This window comes from Balaenoptera physalus, assembly GCF_965194825.1.
Source record: "Balaenoptera physalus genome assembly, chromosome: 10".
In the NCBI taxonomy this organism is placed as follows: Eukaryota; Metazoa; Chordata; class Mammalia; order Artiodactyla; family Balaenopteridae; genus Balaenoptera; species Balaenoptera physalus.
In genome coordinates, this window is record NC_138889.1 from 25,691,810 (window position 1) to 25,704,242 (window position 12,433).

Genomic DNA, 12,433 nt, shown 5'->3' on the forward strand with positions numbered 1-12,433 from the left:
AATAAGTGACAGTATGAACACCCCTGGCAGATGTCCCTCCAGACTCGGCTTTAGACGTCCCAGCGATGGGGGCTCCTCGCTTGAGGAGGTCACTCACTGTATTCTGGGCAGCTGTCATTGTCGAATGTTCTTCCCTACCTGAGCTGGAATCGAACTCCTCCAATTCCTCCCCCTTTTGGTGCTGACTTCTGGGGCTCTTTCCTTCACCAAGGAAGGCCCTTAAATTTTCTTCACCTCCTTTGCCCCTTGATCTTTCCTGCTACCTAGACTTCCCTTCATTTTGGTCTCTTCTCTGAACAGACTATAGTTTGTAAATGCCCTTCTTAAAATGTGATGTCCAGAGTAATGATCTTGCTGGCTGAAGAGTCACAGGGACAATTAATACTAAAGTTTATTCTTATAAGGGCCCAAGTATCTTCCAGATGGGTTCTTTACATCTGTTAGCCTGTTGCATTCCATTAAATCTGCAAAAAACCCTGGGAGATAAGGATTGTCATTCCTATTTTACTTAGGAGGAAACTAAGGTTCAGTGAGTTGCTTCAGCCTGCCCACCTTCTCACTGCTGGGAGGTGGCGGGGTTGGGACTTGCTCTCAGATCTGCCAGGAAGTCTTCCTTCCCAGGCCTCCATTCATCAGTTACTTAGAAAATATCTACTCTGTGTCAGACTCTGTGCTTGGCCCTGGAAATGAAATGACTCAAACTCTGATTCTCTCTAAAACAACAAGATTCCTCCTGTGGCCCGAGAATATACTTCTTGTATGGGGGAAATCAGTGTTGACACAGCACTTTGCAAACACCATCATTTTAGCATTTTTCACATTGTAATGTGTGTGTTTGTGCATTTTCCCCCATTACTGTGGACTCCTGGTGTTTACCTTGGTTCTCACCCCACCCCCAGCATTGGAAGAGGTGTTCAGTATAGTGCTTACATATGATAGGCTCTAAATAAATATTTGTTGAATGCATGAAATGCTTATTTGCTAAATCAAATGTTATGCCCTCTATGCCTAAAGGTAGAGCTCCAGGAAGGGAAATCAGACAAAAATGAAAGAAGAGGAGAATGTCTTTCTAGCTATCTAAAGAATCAAATTATCCTTGGTCATTTCTGGGGCGACAGAAGTGCCTGAATCAACTTCGTGTTTGGTGGGGCTATGACTTTCTCTGATCTGGAACATAATTGCTATGAATGTGGCTTCTAAAACTTTCTCAGCTCTCTGGGAAGTTGTATCACCCTGAGCTTGGATTCATACTGAGCTCCAATCCCCTCTGAAATCCCCAGATGTTTTCTACTTAAACTCTTCTCAAGGCAGATGACTTCCACAACCTGTGCTGCTTCAGGGCCTAAATGTGGGGTTTTGTGATTATCTCTGCTAAATGTTCTCTATCACTTCTAACCTGTTTCTCTGAGTGTGAGTTTGTACTCGTTTTAGTGACCCTCCCAGCAGTGTGTCACCCACAAACTTGATTAGCATGCTTTCTGATTTTTTTTTTTTTTAATTCAAGTAATTGATACAAGTGTGGGAAGGGCCAAGGACAGAGTCCTGAGGCCCTTTGCCAGAGGTAGACCTTCAGGGTGACATTAATCAACATTGCCTAGGGCTTCCCTGGTGGCGCAGTGGTTGAGAGTCTGCCTGCTAATGCAGGGAACACGGGTTCGAGCCCTGGTCTGGGAAGATCCCACATGCCGTGGAGCAACTAGGCCCGTGAGCCACAACTACTGAGCCTGCGCGTCTGGAGCCTGTGCTCCGCAACAAGAGAGGCCACGATAGTGAGAGGCCCGCGCACCGCAATGAAGAGTGGCCCCCGCTCGCCGCAACTAGAGAAAGCCCTCGCACAGAAACGAAGAACCAACATAGCAATCAATCAATCAATCAATAAATAAATCTTTAAAAAAACAAAACAAAACAAAAAAAAACCACTTAATGTTTATAAAAAAAAAAAATTGCCTAAATAGCACTTTAAACAACAAAGATTTGACCTAATTATACTATTATATTGCTCATATTTCTAGCCTGACTACAAAAGTATTATAGACATCAATGCCAAATTTCTTACCAAAATCTACAGACTTCCCAAAAGGAAAGAAGCAAATGTGGCTTGGATATTTTGAATGGAGTCATGGAGAATGTGACCACCATTTATTTAGTAAGGGTTCAGAAACCATCTCCCTCATGATCTTGTCTGGACTTTTACTGGGATTCAACATTGAGCTTTTGTTTCTGAAGTTCCTGTTAATCCTTTTTGTGGAAGGCCAGAATAGTATTCCCCTGTTCCAATTACTGGCCTTTGACAACCTGATGAAACTGTGGACCCTACGTTTAACATTCTGCTTTTATTTTCAGTAACCCTAGGCCAAAAACCCTTGATTAAGTTCTTCAAAGAGAATGATCTCCATATTGGAAAGAATAAAACACACACACTTGCAAAGAGAAGTTGAAACTTCAAACAGCACCCCATTGCTTGAACACTTAAAGCTGTAACCTAAGTATTGCTATTGAGATGCTTCTAAATATCCAGAGAATGGATCAGAACACCAGCTCTGAGCACTCATCCTGCTCCTTCCTTGATCTGCTTGCCCCAAATATAACTAAACATAAGCCAGCAACAACAATGACGACAAAAATCACAGTCACAACGTACAATCACCTCTTCTTTTTGGTAAAGCCTGAACTCACTTCTGGGGTTCAGATGAAGCTCTCTTTTATACTGAATCTCATGGAAGCATGAGGTAAACTGGATTATTGTGTGGAAATATTCACTCTCTGCCATTGGTGATAGTATATTTCCCTACTCTATAGATTTTGGGCTTGGCTGGGTGCTTAGTTTGGCCTCAGAGTGAGACAGGCTGGGACCTGGGACCCTTTGCTGCAGGGCTGCAGGGCTGTACCTGGACACACCTCTCCTCGAGCAACAGAATACAAAGAAACTATGAGGGACTGAAAATAGCTGCGTGCATGTGCAGTTGGGGCAAATTATGGACAACAAGATGCAAAAAGACCAAAAACAACCCAACTGCCACTTCTGAAGAGCTAGGAGCCAAAACAGGGTGTCAAGGGCAAAATCAGGGTACTGCACATGCCCCCTGCACTCAACACCACCAAAGGGTGGTGGGCAAACCACCTAAGTCACCCCTCTGGCCTGACCCCTGGACACACCCCTACTGTCACCGTATAAGGAAACAGCTTGCCCCCCCACACCTGCCGCCTTGGGGAGCTAGCAAGGGAAACTGTTACTTGTTTTTGTGCCCCCCCTACTGCAGCAGGGGCCCCAATAAAGCTTTGCCTGAACTTCTTGTCTGGCCTCTTATCAACTTCTATTGATTGGGGAAGGCCAAGAACCCTGCTCGGTATCAATAGTGGGTGGAGAATAGCTTCTTGCCCCTTAACTTGGGGTTTGGACACAACACTGCTTTGGCCAATGGAATATTTGTAGATATGACAAAACAAAGGCTTGCATGGTTGGGCTTGGGCTTTTCCTCTCTGTGAAGGCCATGAGAAGAACATTCCTGGAGTAGCTTATGGGTCCACAGAGGATGAGAAACACATAAAGCATTGTCTCCAGCTGACCCACAGACCTTAGAACATCTGACTCCAGATGACTCCAGCTGTGTGGGAAAGAAATGTAATGCATGAGAAAGAAATCTCAGCTGCTGTGTATTTTGTTGTTGTTGTACAGTATTAGTGTAGCAACACAGGGTGATCCATCAGACTGTCTGCCCCAGGGCTGGGCACTTAGTAGATAAAAAATCTGTTGATCTGAATTGAATTGAAAATGTATCTGTTGTCTCTATGGCAGCTTCAGAGCAAGGCTTTCGCTGAAGGGCCCCAGCTTGTAACATAATCCTTCAAGAATGCAGCTCTGAATCTCAGTTCTTCTGAGGTGGTTAAACATTTACATACACACATGCCCACATGCCCACACGCATCTATTAACTGTCCATCAGGACCTAGCCTACAGCTTCCTATGTCTGGAAGGGCTGAGCTATTTTGAAACCAAACCAGTTAAGAGCAGCAAGGCCCTTAGGCTGAAGGAAGACCCAGCAACCACAGATCCTTAAAAGGCACAATCCCGGGACTGGACTTCCCTGGTGGTGCAGTGGTTAAGAATCCGCCTGCCAATGCAGGGGACAGGGGTTCGAGCCCTGGTCCGGGAAGATCATACATGCCGCCGAGCAACTAAGCCCATGAGCCACAACTACTGAAGACCGTGTGCCTAAAGCCCGTGCTCCACAACAAGAGAAGCCACCGCAATGAGAAGCCCGCGCACTGCAACGAACAGTAGCCCCCTCTCGCCGCAACTAGAGAAAGCCCGCGCATAGCAGCAAAGACCCAACACAGCCAAAAATAAATAAATTTAAAAAAAAAAAGTACAATCCTGGGACTAAACTGACACGTGTGGGCAAGAGCCTGACTTATGATGTGGATAAAGCAGTTCCTGGGTCTCATGTGTAAATACAAACCTGGCATGATTTTCTGTGAGAAATAATATTGCTGGTGATTATGGCTGGAGGATAGGGATGGACCTAATATCACCCCATGCATGATGGCAACTGCTCATGTTCAGTAATCATTCCACTAATATTTAATAATAATAATACCTAGTAATATACTAATGATAATACCTATCTATCGAACACATACGCCAAGCTCCTTATGTGCATCATCTCATTCAATCCTCATAATTGCATGAGAATGTTATTGAACCCTCTGATGTAGTGTGATAATTGCCTCCATTTTATGAGTAAGGAAACTGAGGCTCAGAAAAGGTAAGTGACTTGCCCAAAGTCACACAGCCAATATGTGAAGGAGCTGGAGTTTGAATCTAGTCAGATCACATTTGAATTGGTAGATTAACTCATAAATTATAATAGAAGGGTATTTAAAAAAAATATTTATTTGGCTGCGCTGGGTCTTAGTTGCGGCGCGCAGGATCTTCGTTGCCATGTGCAGGATCTTCGTTGTGGCATGCGGGATTTAGTTGCCTGACCAGAGATCGAACCTGGGCCCCCTGCCTTGGTGGCGCGGAGTCTTAACTGCTGGACCGCCAGGGAAGTCCCTAGAAGGGTATTTTTAAACTCGTTATTAGTCTGAGGGTGGGGCACAGGAGGAAATAGTAAAATGGGGAAATGTGCATCTTGGCAGCTTTTTGCTGAGCTGTGATGGAGGACAGTTTGCAGTTTGAAGTAGGAGGTGGGGTGGGCGCGGATCAGAAGACAGGTGTAAGGGGGAGGGGGGATCTGGGAGGAAGAAGATACAGGACAGGAGTGGAGGGTGGGAAGGTGGTGCTGCTGCAAGGGGCAGGGCCAGGAGGAGGAGGTCTGATGACGCTCATTTGTGGGGAGAACACAAATGGCCCAGGTGGATCAGCGAGACTGTGTGCTATGGGTATGGAAGACGCAAAACTCTCCATTTTCTTCCCCATGAGACTTTCAGTAAAGTCTACAGAAAAGCCACAAAATGCTTAGTGTGACTGATTATTTATGAAAAACAGTGAAGGAGCTGAGGTCATGCCCAAGGGTGATGCCAGTAGAATCATGCCCACAGAACCAGAGTGGGGCGGCTGTGAGCTCATCAGCATCTCTGGGCTCTGCAGGGAATGAGGCGCCCCTGGGCTGATCAGCCAGGGCTAATAGCTAATAGCCTTTCTAGAAAGAAAAAGGCTCCCTTCACGCAGGCAGGTTTACCCCAGGCCAGGGAGCATCCCTTGTGCAGAGTGAGAGCTGGACTCCAGTCTCCACCCGCCCCCTCTGCTGGCTGTCTCCGGGCAGGTACAAGCTGCATTAAGGTCTGCGGGGGCCCAGACGTTTGTCTGGCACAGAAGTGGGGCAGCAAGCATCTGGGTTACAAGGTTGTGATGCCGCTGTTCTGTGTGGACCGTTTAGTGGTATGGTCAGGGTGCCTCTGAGCCCAGGGGAGGGAGGTGCGATCCGTCTGGCTAGAAGGGCACCCAGATTGGAAAGATCTTAGGTTTAAGCTGAAACCTGGGGGATGAGCAGAATGCCACCAGAGAGATGACAGAGCAAAGGGCCTTCTTGCCCCTGGGAAAGGCACAGAAGTATGAATTTTGGACACTATCAGTGGCTGATAATGCAAGTGCAAACATAAGCTCCCCACAAAAATTCTCCATGAGGGGCCCTAAATAAACAAGCACCACAAGCATTGATGCTTCAGAGCAAGTCTTTTAGTCCTCCTTTCCAAATAGCCTGAAGCTTCTACACAGAATATGCCACTGGACTAATGAGACTGAATTATAGGACATCTGTGACTGGTGTGTGAGATGGCTTGGCAGGAGGGGACGCTGCCCAGAGACAAGGCTGGGGAGGAAGTATGATGGATGTAAAGTAGTCACGAAGAGGAGTATTAAGGTTGCCATTACAGGATTACTGGGGAGAGTTCATTATGTCAACAGTAATCAACAGGCTCCAAGTAATCAACAGTAACAGTCAACAGGCTCCAAGGATAGGATGGAATGGGCTCAAAGGAGGGTGAGCATTTCCCTGTTGGTTACCAAACCGATCAGTATATCCGATGCACTACCCTGTCTCCCAGAAAGGCACCGATAGAGCAGGACACAGGGCAGGTGAGGTTGAGTGTAAGAAGAGAGGTTTGGAGAGGCGTCTCCTCTTCAGGAGGATAAGGCAGGGTGGGGTGGCAGAGGGGAGTCCAGAATTACCGCAGGACAACCCACAGCCAGGGAGCTGGATAGCAAAGGGCACAGGAAGGGAAGAGAAATTTTATTTGCCCATTCTCCTTTTCAAATGCCATGCGGTGAAGAGCTGTCATGTGCCAGGCACAGAGTTTTCCTCCTCTGCCTACTTCATTGTCTTTTCTGGGTATGGCCCTGGATGTACACGGCCATCACCTGGCCCATCTTAACTGCACCAGAATTTGTGATTCAGAATTCAGAGCTGACATGCCAGCATCTCTCTTATCTCTGAGACACTGGGGGTCTGGAATAGGAGAGTTCCCCAAGGAAGCATGGCCAGTCAATGGGCAAGGAGAAACAGGCCAGGCTGAAGGGAGCTGTGTCTAGTCAACTGGACAGAACAATGGAATTTGGTGATGGATAGCTGTGCATTAGCTCTGAATTCTTGAGGAAAATGCAGCCTACAGCAGAGCTATAATAGCATATATCACCTCTTCCCTGGGAAGGAGAAACAGTTACACCTTCCTACCTATTAATCACATTTTCCATTAATCAGGATAACTCACCCTAATTGTGATTACAGTTGGGAATCAATTAATGTTCACCTTAAAATAAAGTGTAGAGAGAAAAGCAATTAATGTAATAGAGTTAGAGCATCAAAATGACACAAATGTTATTGACAATTATGAATCACGTCTTGCAGTTTTTTTGGTTCTCTGCTCTTTCATGGAGAGGTTTCACAATGGAGGGGAAGCAGCATCAGATCCCAGCTCTCCTCATTACCACCCACTAAGAGTGAGATGCCAGGGGGTTCCAGGCCATCTTCTGTCCTCACCTCCTCGCGCCAATTCCAGGCAACGAGGCTCCAAGGATAGGAAGGAATGGGCTCAGAGGAGGGTCAGCATTTCCCTGTTGGTTAGAAAGACTGATTTATCTCAGGCTTGGCCTAGCTTTTTTTCTCAAAGGCAAAGTCTGTGATCTTCCAGACATGGACTGTTTGGCTGTTTGTTTGTTGGGTATCATTTGGAAGAGATTTATAATATTAAATAGATTTAATCCAACCTAAACAGAAAAGTGGCATTTAAAATCCATATTGAGCTTTTTAGCTTCTTGCATCTGTTTAGGCCTTTCCTCCCTCAACAATCCTGGGAAGGAAACAAGATAGAGGGTTATTATTTTCAAATTTTAGATCTGGAAAGCAAAGTTTAAGTGAATGAATGACTTGCCAAGGTCACACGATGGGTTAAAGGCAGGATGGAATCCAGGTAGGCTGTCTTATCAGTAGGCCAGCTCTACAAAAATCGTTTTAGCACACCTCCCTTGATGGTCGTTCAAGTTCATATTCTAGTCCCCAAAGCCTCCTGTTCTGGACGCACACTCCTTAGAAGACATTCCAGGTATTAGAAAAAGATCCTGAGTTCAGTCCACTCCAGACCCTGACTTCAGCCGAAACCCAACTAAAAGTTACAAGAGAAAATTTAGATTTGAAGAATTCAAATTCAGCTGGAAGAGATTTGAGGGGTAATCAAACCCACGCCTTCATATTCCAGATGAGAAAACTGAAGCCTGGGTTGGGGAGGGTGTCGTGATTTGGGTCCATTCCCAGCATTGGACAGAAACCTCATAGCCTCAGTAGACAGGGGAAAGGGCTTGGTTGTAACCCAGGAGAAAATGAAGCTACAATAACTGAGACAGAGATCTTTACAGACCTCAACGAAATGCTCTGTGTAGCTTGTGGTGGTTGATTTAAATGTCTTGGCCCATACCAAGTTTCTTGTCCATCTTAAAGACTGACTTGTGCACATTTGCTGATTCCTGATGTAGTTGATCTGATCCATTTCTTAAACTCCCTGAAAACTCTAGATCAGCAGTTCTTTGATCTGCTCTGTCCTCAGAACTACCACTCCAGGTAGTCAGATGCTTTGATAGAGGGAAGTTACGGGGATCCAGGCCCCTTTTTTCCTCCTTCTTCAAGGAAGGGCATACCCACCACCTGGGGTTGAGCCCGGAGGGCTGCCCAGACAGGCTGGCACAGCTCTCTGAGAATGGCTGCAGGACCAGGGTTTCTGTTTCCTAGCTGAAGCCTTCCTCCCATCGCCCTAGCCACATCCATCATCCAGTCTGGCCACTGCAGCCTGCAAGGAGAGCAAGGAGAGCCTTAGCATTGACTAAGTCTTTGTAAGCCTCCCCATGGCAGTTTTGATTCAATTGCCAAATAAACTCCAGAACATTGATGACCCATTGGCACTGAATTTTTTAACTTTTCCTTTTTCTCTTTTAATCTACGTCAAAGAGGAGAACTTACACATGGGGATATGCCAGGGTGACTGAGCCATAATCTTACCTACAGGCCACCCTAAGTTTTGCTGCCCTAATTAAGCATAGCTTCTCTCAAGATCCATGCCCAACATCGTTTCCCTAGGAGCGGGATCATCAGAGGCCTCCAAATCCACTAGATGGCAGTAGTGAGTTAATCATGTAGAGAAGGCCCACCTAGAGAAGTGAGATCCCCACAGAGCAGCCAAGCTCTAGGATTTATAATCAAGTCCAGAATATCTAAATATAAAGACGCCCTCTCCCCTCCTCCATTCCCTGAGGATGACTTTTACTCTTTTAAATTATTATTTAAAATAACAACTACTCTGGACTGGGCTATTTATGATACATGCAGGACTTTGGCAGAAAAGAAATAGAGACCTGTGTATATAGCTGCGGGAGCAGTTTCTGAACTGCCCCTTGCTGAGTCAAGATGAACTGGAGGCAGCTGTGAGCTCCTACTGCAAGGAGAAGATTGCTCCTTTGCTCCTTTTAAGCCCCAGCTCTCCAGGCGTTGGGCCTTCCAATCAAGGACCTCAGCCAGACCATGAGCCCCAAACCGCAGCTTACCACACAACTGTGCTGAGCTCTGAACCAAGGCCTAATATTAATTTATGGAACCACAAAGCGATTACAAAGTTGTGTTCTATTTTTCTTCTGAAAATCCCCTATACAAGTTTGAACTGGAACCAAGCCTATGTATTTCCTAGAAGTATTTATTTTTTAATTTTATTTAAAAAAATTTTTATTTTATATTGGAGTATACTTGATTAACAATATTGTGTTAGTTTCAGGTGTACAGCAAAGTGATGCCAATATACATATACAAGTAGCTATTCTTTTTCAAATTCTTTTCCCATTTAGGTTATTACAGAATATTGAGCAGAGTTCCCTGTGCTATGCAGTAGGTCCTTGTTGGTTGTCTATTTTACATATAGCAGTGTGTACGCGTCAATCCCCAACTCCCAATCTATCCCTCCCCTGCCCCACCCAACCCCCTTGGTAACCGTAAGTTCATTCTCTAAGCCTGTGAGTCTGTTTCTGTTTTGTAAATAAGTTTATTAGAAAGACAAATATCATACGATATCGCTTATATGCGAAACCTAAAAAAAAAAATGATGCAAATGAACTTACTTATTCCTAGAGCTATTGAACCAGGGCTTCAGAATGTTCTCTGAACCCGGTTGAGACACAGTTCTTTAAAAGAACCTTTCTTTTAGCTGAAGCTGCCTCCAACCCTGTTCTGGCGCTCCACTGTGGAAGGTCTCCTATCAGGGATTCCTGATCAGTGCCCGCAAGGCAGCCTTTCATATGGAGATACCCCCAGTTTCTGCAGCAAACTCCTTATTAGGCTATTTTCTAGTTGGTCACTTCTGTAGCAGCCAGAGAGTCTGCTGGTTGGTTCAGAGATTTATGTAGGACACTTGGCTAAAATATAAACAGTGGTTTAGAGAAAGGGAATCTGCTCTGTGTCAACAGTAATATGAGGCTGGGGGCCTCCAGCAAGCTGCATTGGATGTTTATCCACTGAATCAAACCACTATATCATCTGGCCCTGGCTGACCAGAGGGGCCCTGGCTGGAGAGCTGCAGGCTCCCTGCCAGATCTTCACTCTGTTTCCCAACCCGGGGGAGGGGGAGGTCTCCTGGCTGCCTTTCTCCTCCTACCCCACCTCACCTGGGTAGAGGGGTGCTGAGCAGGGACCTCAGAATTTGACTTCGTAAGCATTTATTTCCAGCTTTCTGTGCCAGTCACTCTTTTGTGACCATTTCATTTAATCCACAAAACAACCTTCTGAGGCCGTTAGGGGTGGGTCCATGTTTTATGAGACTTGAAGTTGGTACAATTTAGGGGGAGGGGGCTTTAAGAAAAAGCAAACAGACATACAATTAGATATAAAAGTGAATATTCATTTAGTATGATGCAAAATTCATCTCACAAATAAAAAAATGACTATAGCTTTGGAAATTCAGATTTCTTTCTTCTGAGATCTCTTTAGGCAATTTACCAGAAATGCTTATATATGAACACATCCCCCTGGCAACCTGGCTTCCCCCTTCCCTGAGAACAGTCTGCCCTCACTGGGGCCCTGAAAGGCAGGGGCCAGAGGCTTGGTTCAGCTAGCTTGGAGATAAATTTGCTCTGCAGGTATGTGATGATCCCTATTTTACCCTGGTGACTCTGATAGAAACAGTATGTGACTCACGCCAGGGCACAGCCCTAACAAGGTGTGAAGCTGAAATCTGCAATCAGAACTTTTGCCTCCAAGCCTACTGCACTCTACCGCCTCCTGCATGGCTGCAGATTGGTCTGGAACTCTGGTGGTCTAGCTTGAAACCCACTCAAGGGCCACTTTTGGTTTGAGCCACAAATCTCACAATCCTCTTCCCCTCCCTCCTCTGGAGGCCAAGGAGAAGCCCTAAGGAGAGGAGGAGGTGGTCTTTTCTCAAGGAGGTAGACCATTTCAACTTATTGCAGCTCCTTTCCACAGGATGCTGTCTCCTTTCTTGCCCGTTGACTCCTACAACCTTGAGGGCTGAACATCTTCATCTTCTGGGAGGGGCTGTGTGTGAGAGGAGCTGTGTGTGGGAGGGGCTGTCAGAGGGAGGGCCTGTCCATGGGTGGAGCTGTGTGTGGAGTGTCTGTGTGAGGGAGGGGCTGTGTGTCGGAGGGGCTGTCGGAGGGAGGGGCTGGGGTGGGGGAGGGGCTGTGTGGGGGAGGGCCTGTCTGAGGGAGGGGCTGTGTGTGTGAGGGGGCTGTCTGAGGGAGGGGCTGTCAGAGGGAGGGCCTGTCCACTGGTGGAGCTGTGTGTGGAGTGTCTGTGTGAGGGAGGGGCTGTGTGTGAGGGGCTGTCTGAGGGAGGGGCTGTCCTTGGGAGGGGCTGTGTGTGGAGTGTCCCTGTGAGGGAGGGGCTGTCTGTGTGAGAGGCTGTCTGAGGGAGGGGCTGTGTGTGAGGGGGCTGTGTGGGGGAGGGGCTGTCTGTGTGAGGGAGGGGCTGTCTGAGGGAGGGCCTGTCCACTGGTGGAGCTGTGTGTGGAGGGCTGTCTGAGGGGGCTGTCCGAGGGAGGGGCTGGGTGTGGAAAGGGCTGTGTGAGGGAGGGGCTGTGTGTGTGAGGGGCTGTCTGAGGGAGTGGCTGTTTGAGGGAGGGCCTGTCCACTGGTGGAGCTGTGTGTGGAGGGCTGTCTGAGGAGGCTGTGTGAGGGAGGGGCTGTGTGTGGGAGGGGCTGTGTGAGGGAGGGGCTGTGTGTGGGAGGGGCTGTCCCTGTGAGGGGTTGTGTGAGGGAAGGGCTGTGTGTGGAAGGGGCTGTCTGAGGGAGGGGCTGTTTGAGGGAGGGGCTGTCAGAGGGTGGGCCTGTCCATGGGTGGAGCTGTGTGTGGAGTGTCTGTGTGAGGAAGGGGCTGTCTGTGTGAGGGGCTGTGTGAGGGAGGGGCTGTGTGTGGGAGGGGCTGTCCGTGGGAGGGGCTGTGTG

At 47.3% G+C, this 12,433-nt stretch overlaps 1 long non-coding RNA gene across 1 annotated transcript in view; it reads left to right on the forward strand.

Moving 5' to 3' along the window:
• The window catches only part of LOC309636388, a 472,824-nt gene that overhangs the window by 232,631 nt on the left and 227,760 nt on the right, over positions 1 to 12,433 (forward strand). The gene's annotated exons all lie outside the window — the stretch shown is intronic.